Raw genomic sequence first — 19667 nt, forward strand, 5'->3', positions numbered from 1 at the left:
GGGATCGCAGGAGGTGGAAAAATCTTCATGTCTTGCAATTCTTATGGCACAATTTATTCAGACTCTAGAAGGACAACGTTAATAGCTTCAGAGTATACAAGAAGGTAAGTTTCAATTTTATAAATAGGTGAAGAGTACTCATAGATGGAATTACCATAACCTTTTTCATCGCCATACTTTGATCGCAAAACGACCATCGCATGTTCGTACGATAGTTTCACCAAGTCATATTTCCTACAAGAACAAGTCTTATCTGAGAGATTGACCTTGGCAGTAACAACTCTGTCAAACTCGCGAATTGATCGATATTCTCATTCGAATTAGTCATATATAAGGAATCGCTCGCGCTCTTATTATCCCTTAAGATCTTTTCTGTACGAGGCACAAATTTGTTATTTGAAGCACAAATTTGTTATTTGAACTGCCGACAAATGCATGCCACACCCTAAACTTTTCAGCAAATTTTTTAGCAATCAAATTGAATATGTATGACACGGGGTACTCTCGTTCATCCGTCAACACTAAGTTGAGCGACTCGGTAATGTTTGTGGTAATCACATCGTACCTATTGCCTGGGAAGTATACTCTACTCCACTTCTCAAAATCAAGCACATTTTTAAGTATATGTGCTGCCTCGAGGCATTTATCCTTGAATTTCACAAAATGCTCACTAAACTCATTAAAATAATATGCCTTTATTATGGTGTAGAATAGATAAAATGCTCTCCACTGAGTTGCTTTACACAAAGATTTTCAGCGAGGTGCCTCATGCAAAGTCCATGATGCATAGAGTTGTAAACACGGAAGAAGGCATTGGCAATGCTAATGTGTCTATCAGAGATGACACATACATCTGGATCATCGTCTACTATAGACTTCAACTTCTCGAAGAAGAAGGTCCAAGAAGCATCGTTCTCTTTATCCACAACATAAAAGGAAATTGGGTAAATATGATTTTTGACATCCTATGCAACGACACTCAACAACATACCCATATACTTTCTATATAAATGTATTTCATCAACGACAGTTACCTTTCTTATGTCGGCATATCCCCGTATGCAAGCTTCAAAATCTAAAAAGTAGTACATAGACGATCCATAGTTCTTGTTAACCATGATAGAATACAAAAAACTGGCATTCAATGACTCGATCTTGTAGGAAAAATCCAAAAAAAAATATCTATAATCCGGTGTCCCATAAACAATGTTCTTCACAATTACACTTCCTTTCCAACACATCCAATAGCTTGACTTCCAATGCATCTACCTAAACAAAATCTCTGAATTTCTCTTATGCTTGGACCCTTACCATCATGAAAATGATTTACACATAGTGAAGAAATAATATCGAATGAGATTTTCTCATGCCTGCTCGTGGCGTGTTCAACACTGCAAGTGTGGACCCCAAAATACTTGTATATGAGAAATTTGTTCAAGAATTTGTACTTTATTGCCCAAAACAACCAGCTACAACCATGAGATACACATTTCACCCTCAAGAATTTGCTACAACTCTTCTCCTTAACAAAACCAAAAGACTGCCTTACCGATGCTCCATCTAGTAGCATTTTCAGCTCTTACTTGTTTCTGAACGTTTGTTCAAGATAGAAATTAGTTCCATCAGAAAAGAAATGACTTGGTTGTGCTCCCAATCCACAATCTTCTTCAACACCTTTCGAGTCCAATGAATCATATGTAATATCCATAGAATCATCTTTCATATTCATTGGATAATCACTCTCGTTCTCGTATTTATTCAACTCGTCGTCGACTGTCAGGCATCGAGATGGGGGTGGTGATGAATTCAACGATTCTTCACAGGGCCTCTCAACTATATTTATTCTTAAATAGGCCTAAAGCCATCAGTACCAACATCCATCATGTACAAAGACACAAGTCTGTTATTATTTATGATCATAGGATGCACCTTTTCCCTCAAGTTCATTAGATAACTAATCACCACATCGTTCAGTTCACAATTTAAATCCTCGCTCTCTATTACGCTTGCAACCAAGTCATCGTGTGAACTGTTGTGGAAAACCACCATGGGCAATATCACCTTAGTAAAAGATTTCCAATTCCAACATTGGGAGTATCCTCCCATTCTACCATAAAATCACTGGAAATAAGAACAAACTTTGCAATAGACATCCGAGAATTTCACTGGAGTCGATCCTTGATTATGCTACACGTATATGTCTGTTATATGAATGATCGATGGCTAGTCGATGAATTAATTGATGACTGGACAGATATCCATACAAAATAGTAAAATTATAAATATTACTTCTAATCAACGATCGTTGGGTTTATGGAATAGAGAAATGAAGTTGGAGTCGCCTGAGCTGCAGTAATGTACTCTCTAAAAAGCTTTTAAGTAATGTGAGTGATTTGGAAGCATTTTAACAATGGTGAAAAGTGTGTATGAAAAGATAACAAACAAATGGGTTAACAATGAATGCAAGGATAAGATTATGATCTTTGTGGACTGATTTTGAGCTGATCGCTGAAATTGTGTCTGAATCAGAGAATTTTAGAGGAAAACGAGAGCTTCTAGTTTAAGCTTTTGAAAGTTTTTTTTAATTATTTTTAGAAAGATATTTTCAATATAATTTTGAATGAATAAGGAGGCTAAATTGTATTATTAAAAACTTGTGTTCTAGATTTGTTAACTTAGAAAAAAAAAGATGATAATATCATAATTAGTGGGTATTTAGCAAATTTTTCAAGACTTGCGTCTAAATGGCAAGAAAAATTTTCAAAACAGATATTTGGCAACTTAGCCCCAAGAAACACTGTAGAACAAGATTTAAAAAGGGGGGAAAAGAATCAAATTTACCTCTCTACTTTTAAAAATTGGTCAATTTTACCCGTAGTCATGCTTTTGGGTCATATTTATCCCTACCATTAAGAAAGTTTTCATATCTATCCCTCAATTTATCGGAATGTCCCAAATTCAATAAAATAATCCATTCTTAAAAATAAAATTCATATCGACATCATAATCAAAAGGACCCACGTTAGTTTTCAGAAAGTTGTTCGTTCTAAATCTAGAAGAGGAGCTCTGCTAGTTAATAGAGATTTGAACATATTTTCCATCTCTATACTTCACTACCATTAATGGCAATTTCTACACTATGAAACCATGAATATGTCATCGGACCATCGCCGGAGCAGCAACCTCAACAGCAAAAACGACCGACAAAACCACCACAATAATTGAAAACAAAACAAAAATTGCTAATGATCAATGAACAAAATTATCTGTGACAAATCAAATACTTTTCCAGTTCTTTTCCTTTATTAATCCTTCTCTTACTGTTCATTCTTAAATCCATAGTGTTGTTGGTTCTAAAAAATAATGAAGAGAGGTTACTCGGAATCTCTATCTTCCAGTTTTTATGGACAACCCATAAGGCATTTTACTATCTCCAATTTTGATGGTCAGAAGAAGCGGACTTCGACTGTAAGAAAGATTCTCCGATTTGAAAGGCTTCCTGTGCTCACAAAGAAACACATGTCGATGATTGTATTATTGAAATAATTACATGGAAGAAGTGCTAAAAAATTTTATATTTTTTATATTACCATTTATTAGAAATTAAATTAAGCATGAGTGAATTAATTAATTAAATGCACAAATTACAACCATTGTCCCAAATGAAACATAATATAAAGGTTGTAACTGAACTTGGGGAGAAATTAAATTTAGAATAAGTTGCAGAAAGAAGCATTCATAGGGTGGATGAGATATGTTAGAACTAAATCCACCAGCATTAACACATAAGCAATCCCTTAATCTATTGATATTCATCACTAGTAAGGGTAAGAGCAGGGACAAAGTCCTAAGCTTGAGCGATGAAAAAAGTCATAGCAAAGATGGCCAACGGCATTGAAACTACCACAGCCATAACTAACCTCCCCTACCTTTTGTTCTTAAAAGAGAGGGGGGCGGATGAAACTTGCAAACATACAAGTGGAAACGTTGGTCACACAAGTGTTATATGAGTTTTCATTTTTTGGATCGGGTCAGGGGATATGAGTTTTATTTTTAAAAATGGAATATTTTAGTGAATTTAGGGTATTCTGTTAAATTGAGGGATACATATGAAAACATTTTTAACAATAGGGTCAAATATAACCCCAAAGTATGATTGAGGATAAAGTTGGTCAATTTTTAAAAGTATAAGAGAAATTTGACCTTCTTTCCTAAAAACATTGCACCAACAAGAACCTAAAATTTTTCAGTTTTCTCTTAGTTACATTTTAAAATATTGAGTATGTAAGTTTCCTACTTAAATTATCTCTAATTATTTATTTAAATATATTTTAAATTATTAATCATTGAGAAAAGACATAAAGTCACTATGAAATTATTTCGAATTTATAAAAAAAAAAACTTAAATTTTATCAAAATCCTATTACTCCACGAAATAATTTTGAACTTATACAAATATATCTTTTTTGATCAATCCTAAGTTTTAAAAAGAAAGCATACATCATACCCCAAATATTGCGTTCCACATGTTAGATTTATTTTATTTTTTAATCTTTATTTTTATTTAATTTTTTTATTTTATTAACATAAGATCTCTTTTTTTCTTTTCTTCTTCTCCAAGCATTCATGTCAATCTTTTTCTCCTCTTCACCGATAATTTTTTGATGTGGCAACCATTACTACAATATCTACCCTATTGTGTCTATCACTAAATCACCGATAATTCAAAATTAAAATTAAAAAATTAATATATCAAATTAAAAATTACTATCAAAATTGTCTTCATGTGAATCCTACCTTTGATTTTTGCTCTAAATCAGGTGGATTATGATTGAATATCTTTCTACTTTATGTAAAAAAAAATTATTTTTTTATTGACTCTATATTTAACTAGCCTACTAAATTTCTCCTTATTTGTATCAATTGATTTCAACATGTGTACAACTTGTTAGGTGAGGACAAAATTTCAAAAAAATCAAATGAAGATTTATATAGAGTTGGGATGAAACTCTCAAAAAGGTAGATGCTTTCATCGTTTTGAATTCTAAAATTCAATTTAATGACTTTTGAAGAATTGTCTAAAATTTTATTAGATAAGATTTTACAATCAAAGAAACAAATCAAAGTGATATCAATAAAATTTTATTAGATAAGATTTTATTACGTCTTGAGGGGTAACCAATTTCGCCAGCGAACCCGCATTTTTTCGGTGGAGGCCATGGGGAATTACAAAAGGTGCACGTTAGCAGCCTTGCTAATGTGCGCCGAGATGTACATGTACAGAGTATGCCCACCCAGCAAGGACCTGTGGATGGTAGGACTACCTTGGAAGGAGTTGCTAGTACCTCTAGGGGTGAAAATAAGTTCTCAAATTTAGAGATTATGGGTGACCATGAGGGTGATCCAAGTGCTCTTGGCAAGCAACATTACATGATCTTTGCAACTTAGAACTTAAAGGGCTTGAACAAACCCCTCGGGCAAAAAGATTTAAAGCTCTTTCTAATTAAGCATAAGATAGATGTAATGGGATGTTTAAAGACAAAGGTGAAGCAGCACAAAAGTCCCAACATACTGGCAAAGGTTGCACAAGGATGGTATGCTAGTTGTAATTGCTCAGAGGCTCCAAATGGTCAAATTTGGCTACTTTAGAGATCACATGTGAAGGTACAGGTATTGATAACTCATGAGCAATTTCTATATTGTTATATTAAGTGTCCAATAGATTCCTTTGCTGCTTATGTTACTATTGTATATGCAAAAAATACTATTGCTGAAAGAGTTGCATTGTAGACTGCTTTGGTGGGAATGAGTGCTACCATTCAAGAACCTTGGATCCTGAGTGGAGACTTCAATGCTATCTTGAGTCCTGATGACTGGTTGGGCTCCCCTGTTACAACTACTAAACACAGGACTTTAGACACTTCATGGGTGTTTTGTAACTCACGTCTTTAAGATCTAGGGGTTGCTATTATTCCTTTTTCAGTAAATAAGAGCAAAATCACAGAATCTATTCAAGAATTGACTGGGCTATGGGTAATTATCACAAGTTACAAAGCTATGGAGCAGTGGAGGCTGACTATTTGGAATTTTTAACCATTCCTATATCCTGCTACAATGTAATCGTACATTGAGTAATAGGCCAAAGCCTTTTAAATTATTCTCCACAGTCATGCAACATCACCAGTTTCTTGATATTGTTGCAAGCACCTGGACACATAGCTTTATTGGAACCAGAATATACTAGCTAGCTCAGAAGATGAAAGCTCTAAGAACTAATCTAAAGAGCCTTAACTCTAACCTGGATTTCTATGAAATTCATCTGCATACTACCTAGCAGCAGCTTGCAGTTGTTCGAGATAAACTGGTCATTAATCTGTTGAATAAGACTTTGATAGAGGAGGAAAAACTACCTATTCAGAAACTGCACCAATGGAGTCTATTGGAAGAGTAAACACTAAGACAAAAATCTAGGGCCAGATGGATTACCTGTGGAGACTCTTAACTCTAAATTATTTCATGCACAATGCAGGATTAGAGAAAGTAGGAATGTTATTACTTCTATCTATACTGATCAAAGACTGAAGGTTATAGATCCAGCATTAGTGGAACAAGGATTTGTTTCCTTTTTAACCAACTTCTTAGGAACTGCAGCTGCTAAGGTTCCTCTGCCAAACTCGAAAGTCATTAAAAGTGGTCCTTTTTAATCTGCTCCACAAAAGATGGCGCTCGTACAACAGGTTACAGAGGAAGAAATATGATTTCTATAAAGGTCATGGCCATTAATAAATCACCAAGAGTGGATGGTATCCCTATTAAGTTCTACACCAATCAATGGAACAGAGTGAAGCCAGATGTGTTGCTAGCTTTAAAAGAATTCTTCCACTCAGGTAAAATGCTTAAAACATTTAGCTGCACTACAGTGACTCTTGTGAAAAATGTACCTGCTCCCACAGTAGTCAAAGACTATAGGCCTATAGCATGTTGTAATACTTTTTATAACATCATCATAAAGGTGTAACAAACAGGATGAAAGGAGTAATGAACATTATTATCAGTCCCCTCTTAGTTGGCTTTTATAAAGGGCAGATCTATCATTGATAATTTGTTATTTAGTCATTAATTATTGAAGTGGTATACTAGGAAAATTTGTGTAACACACCACATTTTTGAGCTAGAGATCGAATTGTTGTTCCTACATGTGTAATCTCTAATCCCATAATTTATATTTGAATACATGAGTCATGAAAATTAACCTAGTGTGAAGAGTGCTTATGAGGTGTAAAAATATTCATAGGAATCACCTAGATCAAAGTTGAGCTAAGAGCCTCTAATTCGGCCAAATTTTGGTATTCGATTCTACACGGGTGTACTTTGAACGTGTATAACTTTTTACATATGTGGAATTTTACATCTCAAGACCTACCGAATTATAGATAATTTAATTAGCTTTCTAACGATATCAATTTTGCCTTAATTTGATATCCAAATGAAAAGTTATGACCATTCTCGTGAGAAACAGTAATTGTAACACCCCATGTTTTTAATGCTCAAATAATGCATTCAAAATGACCTTTAGGACCCCCATTTTGATGGTAAACCATGTTTAGATGTTATGGGTTGTGTTGGGGGTGTTTTTGGACGTTGGAAATAGGTGTGCATAGCCAAATAGACCCTCCGCTAAGGCCATGCGTTGCATGAAAATTGCCAAAATCCACTGGATGAGGTGTGCTTTTGGTGTGTGCCGCACACCCTCACGTGTGCTTTGGCTGTACGCCGCCCAACAAAAGCCAAGTGCCAAAATTGCTTCGTTTTGACTTAGTTTAAGGGCTTTGAGGTATTTTCACACCCCTAAACCATTTCTAAACCTTCTTAAATGAATTAAGGGGTCTTGAAACACGTTATTTTCCACTCTCTAAACCCCAAACATCCAGTACACGATTTAAAACCCTTCCCTCTTCCTAAGAACAAAATTCAGGTTTCTTCCCACAAGAACTCAAGGATTTAAGTTCCAATTTCAAGTTTTCTTTAAGGATTCAAGTAATTGGGGTATGTGGGTTATTCATCAATGGGTTTCTTTCACATATTGAGCCCAAAAACCCTCTTTTTGGTTCAAGTGTGGATTTTTCTCTAATTCATGATCATCTTCTATGTAAATTATGAAATTCATCCATGTTTCCTCTTTGTTTTGCATTCAAGTTATGCTAATAGTTTTATCCCATGAGAATAGGGCAAGGCATATTTTGGTTTAAACCAAAAAAATTGAAAAATCAAATCAAAATTTAATTTTGATTTGGTTTTTGATTTTTTGGATTGATTTCGATTTTAAATTTTAGAAATTTGGTTAAATGGTTTGGTTTTTGGATTTTTCAAAAAAAAATTGGGTAAACCGAAAAAATGAAATTATATAAATAATATATTATAATTTATATATATACTATTTGTTATTATACATGTAAATATACTAAAAATATAATATAATTTGATATAACATATAAATATATAAATTATAATCATTTAGTAACCCTAAATCCTAATATACTACTTTGCTTTAGGCCATAATTAGCATTAACATAAAGGCTGTTGCGGCGCTCAGTCATCCTCAGTTCGTTAGTTCGCTTGAAATTTCAACATCGCTAACAACAGTCGGCAGTCGTTTGGTTAGTTCGTCACAGCCGTCGAGTGCAGCCACTGCAGTCACGCCAATGCCGGCGACTCAACGAGTTTGATATTTATGGTTATTTCATGTGTGCTGAATTGATTATATTTGGGAATGAAAAATAGGTTTGAAAAAAAAAATTATTTTTCAAGAAAAATCATCAATTTAAATGCTCACTACTTTAATCTTTAAAATCGAAATAAAAATCTGAAATAACCAAACAAAATTTATAAAAATCGAACCAAACCGAAATAATTTTGGTTTGGTTATGGTTGTTATTTTCGTGAACCCAAAAATCTAAAAACCGAACTCATATTCAACAATCAAACCGAACAAACTGAACGCCCACCCCTACATGAGAATCATGTTCCTACATCCTTGACGTTCCAAAACCCTAGGTTATGTTTAGTCGGCATCATGTCAAATTCTCAAGTTATGCTTTAAACTGTACAAACATGATATTTTTCCAAGGTTAACTCATTCCCATGTTTACATTCATGAAATTTATCAGACTATTGAAATATCTCATGTTTTGGGTCTTTGAATTATGATTTTACGTCACTATTTTAAGTGTTGTTATTGACGTTTTGTAATCATTTAGTGTTGGCGGGTTATGAACACCCTATTCCTACATGTTACGCACGTTTTAGACCTTTCAAGTAATGAGTCGGTCAACTCATGATTTTTATTGTTAAACACAGTTCTTTATGATCATGTTGAGCACTATCAGTTTACATGTTCATAATTACTTCAGAATCTGTATGCACTATTATTTTCAAAACACCATGACCTGAGCTTATCAGTTATCAGTGCATGCACCAGTTAGTATTTTAGTGCCTTTCAGCTAGGAGTAGGATTTAGCATCGAGTGGGAAGTATGGGTTCAGCGCATCCTCCTTTCCCAGAAACTACATGCCATCGTAGGTTTAGGGGCCTCGCCAGAGAGTGTTTTCTCTTGCCCAATATGGGCTCAGTTTAGTGATCACTCCAGTTCAGGTTCTACTCCGATGGCAAGGATAGAAAAGCCCTCCTCAATGTGAGTCAAACGTTGGACTCCATGATAGCTCACATGGTTTATGTCGGCTGTATGATAGCTCCCATAGTTTTATTCAGTATTTAGTTTATCTCATTTCAGGTTTGCTTGACCAAGTAATCAGATTTCAGTAATTATTCAGTCAGTTTTACAAATTATTCATGTTATTCAGGTCATGTCAGTACATGATGCTATACTTGGTCTTACATTCTCAGTTTTACATGTTCATGTTTTCATGCTCAGTATCCATACATGATCCTCAGTTCAGTTTTATGGCATGTCCAACTTTACATGAGATTTACATACAATATTCATGTTTCTACCGCTTCCCAGCTTATAGAATTGTTTTCAGCATATGAACTTATAAATTTCACTATGACTTACCGTTTTCATATACAACCATATTTTAAATGCATGTTTCAGTAAATAGCTTATATCCTCAGTTGTATAGCATATTTTAAATATTTTTATGATTTAGCGCATGCCTCGATATACTCAGTACATTCCAACGTACTGACCACATATATATATTTTGTGGCTCTATTCCTTCATAATGTAGGTACCAGATATAGTCCACACACCAAGGTCAAACAGTTCTCAACATTCAGCCAGCAGGTGATGAGTTCCCTAGTTTTGGGAACTCCAGTCCATTGCAGTTCATGTGTTGTATTTTGATTATCCATATGTATTGATTAGTGGTAGTTGGAGGCATATCTCATCTATCTATAATCAGTATAGTAGAGGCTTCATAAATAGTCAGTCAGAGTTATGATATGCAATTCAAGTTCTTTCTTTAAATTTATCATGTTGTAAACTTTATCAGTATTACATTCATTCAGATTTTCTCGTGATTATGCTTCCGCTCAGCAATTTTAGCTTGTATATACATTTTAAATTAGTTTCTCAAGAATCATGCTAGTACATGGGTTAGCTTGGGATCACTTATGGTTCTAAGCATCGTTTTACGACTAGGGGGTAGCCTCGGATCGTGACAAACTTGGTATGAGAGCACAAGGTTCAAGTGTCCTAGGGTGTATGTGAAGTCGTGTCTAGTAGAGTCTTACGGAATACTACGGAGACATCTATACTTTTTTTAGAGGCTACAGGCATTTAATAAATGTTCTCCTTCATTTATAGCTCAAATCGTGTTGTAGAGATGTTCTCTAAGAAACTTATACAGATTCTCATCATGCTCTATTCATGCCAACTTTGCCTTAGTTTTGAGGTAACAGAAATAGTCAAGCTCAAATTTCTATAGATAGAGCTTTCTCAGACAGTCCTCGCAGATAGTTATGGGATTGAATGTGGGCTCAACAAGTATCCCACCGATGTCTTTACGTTCCAAAGTATGAAAGATTTTATTCATGATCATGAAAAACCATACATTGAGCTGAATTCAGATGTGCTTTCATATCCCTTCACAGAATCCTATAGTAGCATATGATCTAAAGTTAGAAGCATGAATCCAAAAGTTTAGAAAGGCATAGTTTTTATCTGAATTTAGTAGATTATGCATCCATAGGTCTAGTTGCATGAAAGGTAAATCAGTAGGCTTGAAATAGTGTACACAAAAATTTAAGTTTATTGATTCGAAGTTAAGTATGATGATGTTGTTATGATCTAGAGGTATACCCAAGGTGATATGGGATTGTATTATTTCTAAATTCTAATATGTGTGTGCTTAGATAGTACTCTTGAGATGCTAAGTGTGAATAAGGATAGTAGTGTAGTATATGATATTCTTACCAGCTAAGTTGTGGGTTATAGGTTGATGATGTTGGGTATTTTGGTGTAATGGTAATTCTCATGGTTTAGGAAAAAATATAAGTTTAGAAATGTGATATCAGTAGGATATGAAGGAAAAGAGGCAGATTATGTGTTTGGTGAGGCAAGTATGTTGCCGAGAAGGGTGTATGTATGTGATGATGATTTTCGAAGCTAAAGAAAGCTAAGGGTAATATGTATTAAGGGTAGTGTTCAAGTTATTATATAATGACTAGTGGTGCTATAGAAAGTTAAGAGTTGTATCTCAGAAGGAAGTACTAGTAGTGGGTTTTACATTTTCAGGTACAGTCTTTCAGGGTGATTTTAGTATATATGTGTATTGCTATATCTCAGACTCTAGAGTAAAGTGATTGCAATTCAGTTTAGAGTTTATTAAAGGGGTCTACTGATTTAGAATGATAGCGTGAATCTCAAGGGAAGATTATACAACAAGGAACCAAGTCAGGCTCTCCAGTTATGGTCGTGATGCTAGTGAGTCCTAGAACAGTAGTAAAGGAGGAAGATGACCGGCCCATTCTTATCTCAGTGCAGAGTTTTGTACTTTAGTTATAACGGCATCTACTCATTCCTTACAATTCAGCACTATGATCATAGCTTATCTTCATGCACTTTCCATAGAATCATGTACGTTTCCAGTTCCTAGTACAAGGAGTTCTAGTTCGCTCAGCAGTACAGATCATATTTCCATGAATTTATGAACTCTAAACTCAGGTCATGCAGCTCATGACTCATTTATTCATGCTTTACAGTATGTGCAATTCTAGGAACTCATGCTACACTCTTAATGATCAGCAAAATTCAGACTATGTCATGTATGTCCTCAGTTTAGATATCTTTAATGAATCCATGTCGTGGATACTCTATTCCTCAGGCCTCAATTAAGTTACCAAGTTATGCATAGTATTCTTTCATGATTCGACTCCTTATGTTCTAACCTTTTAGTGACCTCTCCTTATATCAAGATAGTGGTGATGAACAATTGTTTAGATAAAAGAGAGTAAATATTTTATATTAGAAAAAGATCGTTGTATGACTTTTCTATGTAAGGCTATAAGTTTGAAGGAATATTGAGGTAGAGCTTTTGATATATGTCATGATTAGTTAAGAATTCTATGTATGTCTTCATGGGATAATGCATGGAAGTTGTTATTGACAGAAATATTAGAGAATATGACAAAATTCTTAGGTGGTTTGGTTGCCTGAAGTTCATATGTGGTTATAATGATGGGCTTGAATGTCATGTTGGTATATAAGTGGATGGATTCATTAAGCGCTAGTGAATTCCTAGTAAGAGGTTGAATTTAGTTGTTGAAGTGGTAAGAAGAATTATTCTTGAGATGAGAGTTGTTAAACACGTATAAGGTATCAAATTTATGGCTTAGACTGGTAGTACAGTGTTGTGTGTGGCACTTTGTAATTTTGAGTTAGGCTTGAACATGGCAGGAGTATGTAGTTCAACTCAGACTTGGGCTGAAGTAGTTATCGATACCCATATAAGAATTATAAGTTGAATCAAATGAGCATGGTATTTAAAGGGAAAAGTATAATTGAGGGAGTATTTAATAAGTGTGGCTAAGCTTGAAAGTTAGCAGTTGCATTGTTTAAGGCCTAGAAATTCTATCTTAGCTTATGTTTTATAGGCCTATGTTCCATGTTGCAGAGTTATAGCCATATTGAGATTCCTTATTCAGATATCTTATGCAGATCATGCCCAAGAATTCTTTGCTCCCTAATGTTATTAGAACTTCTTAGCAAGAGTGCTGAAGAAATACTCCAGTTGAGGATGAACTTTCAGTATAAGTTAGTCTGTATAGCCAACACTTCAATTTAGAAGTCATACACATAAGCTCTTATAGTTTTCCAACTTTCCATCTAGTCTTACTATCCGAAGTTTCATGAGTATGGCTATTCCATGAGGTAATTCATTCATGCCCATTCAAATTGAGAATTCAATTCAGTTTATGCATCATGTCTACGATTTAGATATTTAGTCACAATTCAGTTCATAAATGTTCAGTGAATTATCTCAGTTTTTCAAGTGTTCCAGCTCAGACATTGTAATACCTCTTGTACGACCTTAGTATCGTTATCTCATATTCGTGCTTATATAATGTACTTGGTGATGCCACGAAGTTCTTTTTTTATTTCTATACGTGTTTTGTTGAGGGACAATTTCTAATGAAAAGTTATGTACTTTACTCCATCCTCAGTAACTCTTAGGGTTTTTTTGCATCACTTATCACTTCGCATTTGTATATGTATGATTGTATCATGAACATTTCAAATCAGTTTAAAATCTTAGCATAAATTAGTTCCTTATAGTTAATAAAGTCAAGTCAGCTCAAAAATCAGTTTCATGATAGAAGTTTTAATGTTTCAACTCAGCTATATCCTTCATTAGCAGATATGTCATGTCTACATTATTTCATACTTCTAAAGTTTCAATAAGTTCCTACCCATCATTCGAGGACGAATGATCCCAAAGGGGAGATAATGTAACACCCTGCATTTTTGAGCTAGAGATTGAACCGTCATTCCTACGTGTGTAAACTCTAATCCCATGATTTATATTTGAATACATGTGTCATGATTACTATCCTAGTGTGAAGAGTGCTTATGAGGTGGAAAAATATTCATAGGAATCACTTAGAGCAAGGTTGAGCTAAGAGCCTTTGATTCGACCAAATTCTGGTATTCGATTCTACAAGGGTCAACTTTGAACGTGTATAACTCTTTACATATGTGGAATTTTGAATCTCAAGACCTACCGAATTATAGATAATTTAGTTAGCTTTCCAACTATACCAATTTTGCCTTAATCCGATATCTGGGCGAAATGATATGACCATTCTCATGAGAAATGGTAAGTGTAACACCCCGTGCTTTTAACACTAAATAATGCATTCAAAATGACCTTTAGGACCCCCGTTTTGATGGTAAACCATGTTCATATGTTATGGGTTGTGTTGGGGGTGTTTTTGGACATTGGAAATAGGTGTGCATCGCTAAATATAACCTCTGCTAAGGTCGTGCGTCACATGACAAACGCCAATAGCCACTGGATGAGGTTTGCTTTTGGTGTGTATCGTACACCCTCAGGTGTGCTTTTGGCATGTGCCGCCCACCCTAAGGTGTGCTTTGGCTGTGCACCACCTAGCAAAAGCCAAGTGTCAAAATTGCTCCATTTTGACTTTCTTCAAGGGCGTTGAGGTCTTTTCACACCCCTAAATTGTTTCTAATCCTTCTTAAACGAATTAAGGGGTCTTGAAACACGTTTTTTTCCACTCTTTTAACCCCAAACGTCAGTACATGATTTAAAACCCTTCCCCTCTTCCCAAGAACAAAATTCAAGTTTCTTCCCTCAAGAACTCAAGGATTTTAGTTCCAATTTCAAGCTTTCTTCAAGGATTTAAGTAATTAAGGTATGTTGGGTATTCATCAATGGGTTCTTTTCATCCATTGAGCCCGAAAACCTTCTTCTTGGTTCAAGTGTGGATTTTACTCTAACCCATGATCATCGTCTATGTAAATTATGAAACTCATCCATGTTTCCTCCTTGTTTTGCATTCAAGTTAGGCTAATAATTTTATCCCATGAGAATCATGTTCCTACATACTTGAAGTTTCAAAACCCTAGGTCATGTTTAGTTGGCATCATGTCAAATTCTCGAGTTATGCTTTAAACTGTATAAACATGATATTTTTCCAAGGTTAACTCACTCTCATGTTTACATTCATGAAATTTATCAGACTATTAAAATATCTCATGTTTTGGGTCTTTGAATTATGATTTTATGTCATTGTTTTAAGTGTTGTTATCGACGTTTTGTAATCATTTAGTGTTTGCGGGTTATGAACACCCAATACCTACATGTTTGCTTACGTTTTAGACCTTTCAAGTAATCAGTCAGCCAACTCATAATTTTTATTGTTAAACTCAGTTTGTTATGATCATGTTGAGCACTATTAGTTTACATGTTCATAATTACTTTAGAATCTGTATGAACTGTTATTTTCAAAACACCATGACCTGAGCTAATCAGTTATCAGTGCATGCACCAGTTAGTATTTCAGTGTCTTTCAGTTAGGAGTAGGATTTAGCATCGAGTGAAAAGTATGGGTTCAGAGCATCCTCCTTCCCCAGAAACTACATGCCACCGTAGTTTTAGGGGCCTCGCTAAAGAGTGTTTTACCTTGCCCAATATGGGCTCAGTTTAGTGATCACTCCGGTTCAGGTTCTACTCTGATGGCAAGGATAGAACATCCCTCCTCAACGTGAGTTAGACATTGGACTCCATGATAGCTCACATGGTTTATGTCAGCTACATGATAGCTCCCACAGTTTCAGTCAGTATTCAGATTATCTCAGTTTAAGTTTGCTTGACCAAGTAATCAGATTTCAGTAATTATTCAGTCAATTTTAAAGATTTTTCATTTTATTCAGATCATGTCAGTACATGCTACTATACTTGGTCTTGCATTCTCAGTTTTACATATTCATGTTTTCATGCTCAGTATCCAATCATGATCTTCAGTTCAGTTTTATGGCATGTTCAGCTTTACATGAGATTTACATACAGTATTCATGTTTCTACTGCTTCCTAGCTTACAAAATTATTTTCAACATACGAACTCATAAATTTCACTATGACTTACCATCATGTACAACCATGTTTTAAATGTATGTTTCAGTAAATAGCTTATATCCTCAATTGTAAAGCATGTTTTAAATATTTCCATGATTTAGTGCATGCCTCGATATTCTCAGTACGTTCCAACATACTGACCATATATATGCATTTGTGGATACATTCCTTCATAATGTAGGTATCAGATGTAGTCCACATACCAGGATCAAACAATTCTCAGCATTCAGCCAGCAGGTGATGAGTTTTCTTATTTCAGGAACTCCAGTCCATTACAGTTCATGTGTTGTATTTTGATTATCTATATATATTAATTAGTGGTAGTTGGAGGCATGTCACAGCTATCTATAGTTAGTATAGTAGAGGTTTCATTGATAGTCAGCCAGTCATGATATGTATTCAAGTTCTTTCTTCAGATCTATCGTGTTGTAAACTTTATCAGTATTACATTCATTCGGGTTTTCTCTTGGTTATACTTCCGCTCATTAATTTTAGCTTATATATATATTTTAAATTATTTGCTCAAGAATCATGCCTGTACATGGGTTAGCTTGGGATCACTTGTGTTTCTAAGCACCGTGTTCTGACTAAGGGTAGCCTCGGATCGTGACAGTTTGTCTCCTAGGTGTATATTGAAGGTTGATTTAAGAAAAGCTTGTGATAGTGTTGAGCAGTATTTCCTTAAAAGCATGCTTGCAGAATTGGGATTTCCTCAAAATTTTATTAGTTGGGTAATGAAGTGTGTTACAACTATTTCCTATTCTCTAGTACTTAATGGTGGTCTCACTAAACCTTTTCAAGGTGAAAGGGGAATAAAATAGGGTGATCCTATGTCACCTTACCTTTTTATGATTGCTATGGAGTAGCTACATAGAGAGCTAGCCTTGACTACTTCACATCCCATGTTCCAGTTTCATCTCAGGTGCAAAAGGCTTGTTCTTGTACATATTTGCTTAACAGAATATCTGTTGATTTTTTATAAAGCACATAATGTATCCATAGAGATTTTACAACAAGTTTTTGGTAGGTTTTCTGCGACTCCGGGGCTTTAAGCCAACCAAGACAAGAGTTCAATTTGCATGTCAGGTGTTAAAGACTTAGTCAAATAACAAATATTGCAAACTTTGGGTTACAGTGAAGGGTCTCTACTATTCAAGTACATGGGAGCTCCTCAGTCTTCTAGGAAACTAACAGTAGACCAGTGGTACCTCTTGATAGATAAAATTCTTGAGAGAATGAAGTGTTGGTCAAAAAAACTTCTAGCTTAGTCTGGCAAGATCTAGTTGATCAAGTCAATTGTTTTTGGCAAACAAACTTATTGGGCACAGGTATTTATACTTCCTAAGAAGATCATGAAGCTTATAAACACTCATTGCGGGATCTTTCTATGGATAGGTCATACTTGCCCTTCAAAGAGAGCTCTAGTCTCTAGGGAGAAGCTTTATATTCCTAATGCAGTAGGAGGGCAAAACATTTTAAATATATATAACTAGAATAAAGTTGGTGTTGCTAAGAAATTGTGGACCTTAGCTACAAAGGCTAACAGTATATGGAAAAAATGGGTGCATACCTACTATATCAAAGGTGCTTCTGTTTAGGACCGTTTCAGCCCTAAAAATACTAGTTGGATTGTAAAGAAAGTGAATGAGTCAAGGAAGGTTATCATGCTTGCACCTGGGCTGCAGGGTAACCTTCAGGCAAAACTACGCCAGTTGATAGTGAAAGACAGGATCTCCATCAAAAAACTGTATCTAGCCATGCTTCCTGACTTGCCAAAAGTACCTTGAAAAAGCATTATTCTTCGCACAAGCATTCATCTAAGGCATAATTTTATCCGGTGGTTTGTATTGTTGAAAAGATTAGCTATAGTTGATCGACTAGCAAAGTTTGGGATTACTATTGATACTTCATCTATTTTCTATCAAAATGTTGTGGAAACACATGATCACTTATTTTTTGAATATCCAGTTACAAGTGGATTGTGGTGCAAATTACAATCATGGATGGGAATTCAAGAAAATCAGGAAAATGTGTTATCCTATGTTGTGTGTTTCCTATGGTGATCCGCATAATCTGGAGGGAAAGAAACCAAATCAAATTCCAGCAGGGGAGGTTCACGCCTGATAAAATTTGCAAGGAGATAGTTGTGCACATACATAGTCGAGGAAGGCAGCAAAAGAAATGGATTGCATCCCTACAGCAACTAAATTTTATGCCTTGAATTTATTTACTGCCTTTGTTTCTATTAGGTGTTTGGATGGACTTTTCTTGATTCTTAGCAATCAGTAGTAACTCCATAGGTGGTGTTAGTATGAGTCTTACTGGTTTTCTGTATGATCTTATCCCTTGAGAGACTGTTAGCTCTGTCTAGCTTTGTAAATATCTTACTTGGTGAAATAAAATTTTTATTTACCAAAAAAGAAATAAAAGAGAAAAAGAGAGTAGAATAAGAAAGGATAACGAGGCACTAAAATATTGCTATTCCACATAAATTTTTTAAAGTATTTCTATTTAGCTTATTCATGAACTTCAGTTTGCTGCTACTCATATTTTTTTCCTAAAAAAAAAAGTATGCTGTTAAGACCAAAGTACACACAATGGTATATACTCCAAGGGAGATAATACGAAAGGTTTCATGCAAGGAGACAAACTTGGGACTTTGGATTAAAAAGGACTTCCAAGTTGTCCAATTGAGTGGGAGTCCTTCAAGTTTTTTTAATTAAGTGGGAGGAACAACTTTTTTTCTTTTTAAGTTTTTTTGCCCCAACAACTTGTTCCAGTTGTTCGACAATTTTGGTATTTGTTCAACAACTGCGCAAGTTGTTGAACAACTAGGCGCAATTGTTTGACAACTGCGCCTAGTTATTGAACAACTACGTAGTTGTTCGACAACTGCAACAAGTTGTTCAACAGCTGCACAAAGTTTTTCAGAGAACTAGTGTAGTTGTTCAAAGCTTTCGCAGTTTCAAGTTAATACCAGATTTTTTGGTCTGTCTGAATTACCTGCGTCCATATGTAGAGCGAGTACCAAACTTTGAATCATTCATTTGACAAATTCTAAATGGAGTCCTGCAGATCAGGGAGAGAGAACATGAATGTCTTTTTCTCTTTCAAAAAATTCTCAAAATCGTGCCTTGAGGGTAGGGATGGCAATGAGGCGGTGCGGGTGTGGTGCGGTGTGGGTTTTAAGTTATGCAGTGCGATGCGGCTTTTAAGTTATGCGGTGTGGTGCGGGTGCGGTACGGGTTAAAGTAAATATTTTTTTAAATGGTGCGGTGCGGGTATATGCGGGTTTAAATTAACAAAAAAGCTAAAAATTAATATTGTTCTCGTGAATATACCTAAAATTATACGTGTTCTTTACTTAAATTTTATGATACTTAAAACTACATGCATTACACTACAAATAAATAATTTTCTAGTAGTTTTTTTAACATCTCTATTCATTTGAATAAAAATATGATAATTGATCATTACTTGTACACATTATACTTTTTTGATAATTTTTTAGTGAAAAGTGATATAATAAAAATTAGTTATTATTTTTTA

General features: G+C 34.9%; 1 long non-coding RNA gene across 2 annotated transcripts; it reads left to right on the top strand.

Annotated features, from left to right (window-relative positions):
• The first annotated feature begins 4451 nt into the window (after positions 1-4451).
• On the top strand, positions 4452-7194 carry LOC124887421. Of its 2 annotated transcripts, none has more exons than XR_007045151.1 (2): positions 4452-5670; positions 5791-7194. It is a non-coding gene; the product is annotated as an uncharacterized LOC124887421 (long non-coding RNA). The 2 variants fall into 2 exon arrangements; XR_007045150.1 differs by having other exon boundaries at positions 4452-5664.
• Positions 7195-19667: the final 12473 nt, after the last annotated feature.

Source organism: Capsicum annuum, chromosome 9 (genome assembly GCF_002878395.1).
Source record: "Capsicum annuum cultivar UCD-10X-F1 chromosome 9, UCD10Xv1.1, whole genome shotgun sequence".
NCBI lineage: Eukaryota > Viridiplantae > Streptophyta > Magnoliopsida > Solanales > Solanaceae > Capsicum > Capsicum annuum.